General features: G+C 41.9%; 1 long non-coding RNA gene across 1 annotated transcript; it reads left to right on the top strand.

Moving 5' to 3' along the window:
• Window positions 1-1,172: 1,172 nt before the first annotated feature.
• LOC118477269 lies at window positions 1,173-3,934 on the top strand. Its single transcript, XR_004858257.1, has 3 exons — window positions 1,173-1,429; window positions 2,154-2,327; window positions 3,821-3,934. It is a non-coding gene; the product is annotated as an uncharacterized LOC118477269 (long non-coding RNA).
• Window positions 3,935-5,236: the final 1,302 nt, after the last annotated feature.

The raw sequence follows: 5,236 nt of genomic DNA, 5'->3' as shown, positions 1-5,236 counted from the left end.
TAAGTAAAAATAATATTTAAAACAAAAATAACACTAATAATGATGATGATGATTTTTCTGTTGTTGCTTCCTGAATGGGCCTGGTGGACTCAACGAAAAAACCTTCGAGCGAGAGCGAGGCTCTTTTTCGGCCCCATTGTCATTATACTTAGAGGCATCTCCACTCGTCCAAATAACTCCTTTCGAAAATAATTGCCATTGCTCCTGGACATTGAAACATATGTTTGACATTCTCCGTTTCATGGTTACATCTTCGTTAACGTGGGTTGAGCTCTTAATTCACAAAGTTCTGATACCATCTCATGCTCCAATCATGGTCCGACCGCAGTCTCGCTGGCTCAACCTGGTCCCAGTGACGTGTGATAAATTGTTCCTGTTTATTGGAGTACCCAGAATACACATCCTCCAGGTGCTGGTACTCAGCTCTCAATGGCGGGTCTCTGATTCCCCTGTGGATCATTGGAAAGACTTTCCTGTATGTTATTGGTCGTCTGTCTTCTTCAACCTCTCTTGCTCCATTGGCAGCTTGTTCTGCTGCCTCATTTCCCTCGATTCCAAAATGGCTTGGAATCCACTGGATCTTTATTGTGGCTGTGGTTTCACTGAACTTGCGGCCAAAATAATTTACTTCTGAACTGTTGCCTGGCAGTCCCTTGCAGAGGGACTGACTGTCAGTCAAGGTCAGCACATTGGTTCTACTGTGACAATTGTCAACAATCCATTGTGCAGCAGACATCAATGTCTGGCATTCTTCGTCATAAAATGATCTGAGGAATGCACTTTTAGTTCTAATGATGTCTGTTCGTGGTGGTTCATCATTCATTATCACTATCGTTGCTGCTCCACTTTCACGGTATCCTTCGACAACCGATCCATTGGTATTCAAAGTGAGGTTCCCTTCACGATGGGGAGTACCGTTCTCAACAAAGACAGCCACAACCAACGTGGAAGTTTCCCTGATGATGATGATGATGATGATGCTGATGATGCTGATGATGATGATGATGATGATGATGATGATGATGATGATGATGATGATGATGATGATGATGATGATGATGATGGTGATGATGAAGATGACGATGACAGTTTCAATAACACAATAATAATAATAAGAAGAAGAAGAAGAATGATAATGTAAAGGACAAGAACAATGAATTAAGAACAATAACAACAACAAAAACGATATTGCTAATGGTACTAATATAAACTGATAATAATACATTCTCTCTATCAATTCACAGGGATCTGTATTTGCACGATACACGGATCTATTGTGTTGAACCAAAACATAGTGAAGAAGTACAAATTTGGCAGCAAGTACATCAAGCCAGACTTGTCCACTCTGGTGCCCAACGCTACACCTGTGTGTCGGGGAAACAACATTGGTCACGTGATCTGTGACCTACTGCACTGGGACGGCAGTTTGGTGAGCGACCCAACAAATAAGCTTCTTGGGCTGTCAGTCATTTCTTTTTCACTGGTCTGTGATTTCTCCGCTGAAGTTGAGAGCTGCGTTCACGAAATTATACAATATTCGGTCAAAGAAAAGTATAGTTCCCCCATATCATTGCGCACATCGGCAATCACAGCAGGCTGTGTCCTGTTCGTGTAAGGCAAAGAGGATACCCCACTGTGATCTCCAAGATAATATATTTTTTTTACCAATTCAAGTTTCCTACTGGTCGTGACACAAACAGCGATCACGTTGTAGAGCTTGAATTGACAAAGATAATAATGGTACTAAAAAAAGTGCGTGCTTTTGTTGCTATAGATTATCTATAAAATAATGCTCCAGGTGAAACCTGAAAGGCGAAACGTTGGAAATGTAGCTTGCATTATTTCTTAAACATTGATATTATGCACATCTCCGTATATTCTCAAAATTTACACTGCATTAAGAACGACACTTTCCGGTGGCAAAGTTAGGTATTTTGAACACGTAAATGTTTTGAAGCAACGGTCTATTTCTCGACATGGCAGACATTCGTAAATCTTAGACAATTTGATGTAACTTGAAGAGCGTTCTTCCCTTCCTACATCTTAGCAACACGAAAGGTGATACAACAGGGGCACTGTTCCCCCTCAACATTTCCAACACCTCTCGCACGTCCTCTTCCTCACCACCACCACCCCCGTCCCCTCACTAACAGGACGCATCCAGTCCTCGAACATGCGCACTGCTGCAATTGGACAAGCTCCAGAAGCTTGGTCTAACGCTGAAGTCGGGGATCGAGTTCAAGTTTACGATCAAAGGTCTCAAGAGTAAGGCGGACATGGAGAAAGAGCTTCCTTTCGGAGTCACAAGAGAAATCGGTGTCCATCAGGTGAGTCAGAGAGAGAGAGGGGAGAGAGAGAGAGAGAGAGAGAGAGAGAGAGAGAGAGAGAGAGAGAGAGAGAGAGAGAGAGAGAGAAAGAGAGAGAGAGAGAGTGATATATCATATTATATCTATTATCTATTTGTGGTGGCCGAATTTTACTATTCAAAAGGCTTTTTAATGGCTACATCGATCGACAAGCGGTTTTCGCCAAATAATTCTTTAAAATATTCTCCAGATCATGACGCCTTTGGTATTTTCAGTTTTGAGACAGTTTTGCTGCAAAAAGCTAAATTTCTTTATTTCGCCGATCGCTTTTGTAGGCCGACGCTTCTGTCTCTGTAGTTTTAGAAAATCCGGAAGTGATATTTCGCGGTGGGGCGCATTTTGTTTTGAGAGTAGATCTAGATCTTATAATTTTTTGCATCTCTCAAGATTTATTTCCCCTTTCCAGTAGAGTGTAAATATAGTAGGACAATGACTTTTAGTTGATCATTCCTTTCATCGAAAGGGGGCCCAGCTAGTTATATATGATATCATTATATTAACCCGTTTTTTCGTCGGCGGGCGTAGACGCGGCAAACAGTCTGCCCGGCAGGACAACAAAAATCTTCAGAGATCGGTCCATGTTGCAATAGACGAACTGGTGGTATGACAGGTATAAAACATCACCACTGGTCTAGATACCGTGTGATGCTGTCCCGCAAAAGAATACACATGATGTCGCCCGATGTATGGTCAGTCGAAGCACACAGAGGAGACAGAGGAGACATGAGACCAAGGTCGGTGTAGAAGTGAAGGGATTAATTGTGAACGGCGCTTTAGTGTTGAATTTTTTTTAAATAGAAAGACGTGGGTATGTTCGTGGAAAGGTGGGAAATAAGCGGGGGCTGTATCTTTACTTCATTAGTCTTATGTTACGTAAGCAATTTTTACTTTTATATTTTGATTGTGAGTACCTATAATAAAATATACGAATGACTGCTCATTCTCAAAAGAAATTTAACTAAGAAAATCGTCCGTTGATCTCAAATATATTCTGGCGAATACATGCCACTTCAGTGCTTCTTGAAAGTGGAACGTTTTCAGAGTAAACGGAGGGAGATGCGTCCCCAAGTTCTGGACGTTTGGGTGTCGGTTTACTTCCCAGCTCTCTTTTGAATGTGTAGAAATGAATGAATTTTAAGAGTTCAAATTCTTGCTTTGCGGTCTGTCGAAGATGAAACATTTGAGTGATAGCGTCTATGTTCTTAACTGGCTGCCATGTTGAATGTGTGCGGATTTGGAATGATATCTGATAGCAGGGAACCACGGGTGGCCTTGAGGGGTTTCAGGCTACTGGCTATCTCTTTATGTTATACCGGAAACAGCAAACGGACCCATTAAAGCAAGATAATTTAGGCCGTAAAAATGAATGTTTGTGTCAAGAGACTGAGGTGAACGATACAGAAAGGTAAATATAAAGACCGATTGGGGATTTACATTTTTGTTTCTGTTTCCAGGAGCTTTTCTTGGAGTTCATGAACGATATGAAGAACATGGGTGTTCTTATCACGAGCGTACAAACTGACGCAGGACCGTCAGGGTTTGAATTCACCTGCGCACCGTGTGACGGGATACTTGTGAGTAGCTGCTATAACCTTGATTTACGATGTTTCGAAGAAGAGCAAATAAAGGGTACAACATTAATTTCTCTATTCTGCCCTAGGCTGACAAAAAAAAAACACCTTTTTTCACTTTTTGCCCCATATATTTTTATTTGCTAAATCAACAGTCTGGTCATTCTCCCTATTTGTGTAAACCTTTCAACGTGATACTGGGACTAGTTTTAAAAAATTATTTAGAATTCAAACTTCGGAGAAACGCTTTTCCTTTAACGGTTACGCTGACAGATTGTTTTTTTTTCTTTAAAAAAATATTGTGAATTACTTTTTAAAGGCAGTGTAGTCAGCAAGGGAGCGGTGGCAGAGCGATTAGTGCACTGGTCTCCGAAACGGAAAGTCCGGTTTCGAGCCTCAGTTCGGACACGGATTTTTTTCGCCCCCTCCTGTCCACCTAGCAGTAATGGGTACCAGACTTCGAGTTCGGGGGGTAAAGGCAGCGTGGAAAGTAACTGGCCAACCCACCACAATATTATAATGCCGAAGGCCCAGGAAGTTGCCTCACTAACAAGGCAATCCCCCATGTCGGGATCGGATACGGGAACAACTTTACTTTTACTTTATTATAGTCAGCTACTTTTCCCTTCGTACGCTTGATTTATTGGTTCTACAGTGAGCCAATTAATGGTGCCCTCCGTGGCAAACTGAAACTACCTTAGAGTACACAGTTTTAGAGATTGTAATATTAGTGTATGGTGGTTCCATTGTACTCTGTGTATGCACGAAATGTTGTTTGTCTCAGTTTCGGTGAACTTCTTGATTATGCGATAAGCACTTGATATGATATGCCATTGTTGAAAGTGGTGCCATGGTGTTTTAACCAGTAACTACTTTACACCCACTGTCAGGGGGGAAAGCAGATAAGGAAGGAGGGTGGGGGTGATGGGGGTCTGAAGGCGTTCGCAGGGTATATGCACATATTATGCGTATGTATCAGTGGGTGAAGGAGCAGTAAAGGTCTCCATTCTGAACGGGCACGACACACTACAAACATCCGAGATGTCTCCACTCTACGAAGGTCATATTTAGGTGGTGCTGTTTTGTCCCTCTCCCTTGTTAGCTACAAAAGTAATTTCTAGCTACACTGGGCAAAGGAATTGCCTGCGAATTTGCCCAACTGGTTTTGCACCTACCATCGTGTTGTTGTTGTTGTTGTTGTTGTTGTTGTTGTTGTTGTTGTTGCTGTTGTTGTTTTTGTTGTTGTTGTTGTTCTTGTTTTTGTTGTTGCTCTTATTGTTGTTGTTGTTGTTGTTGTTG

The sequence above is a fragment of the Aplysia californica genome, unplaced genomic scaffold, assembly GCF_000002075.1.
Source record: "Aplysia californica isolate F4 #8 unplaced genomic scaffold, AplCal3.0 scaffold00054, whole genome shotgun sequence".
NCBI classification, from domain to species: Eukaryota; Metazoa; Mollusca; class Gastropoda; order Aplysiida; family Aplysiidae; genus Aplysia; species Aplysia californica.
Note: the sequence above shows the minus strand (reverse complement) of the source record. Positions and strands in the feature narration are given on the sequence as shown.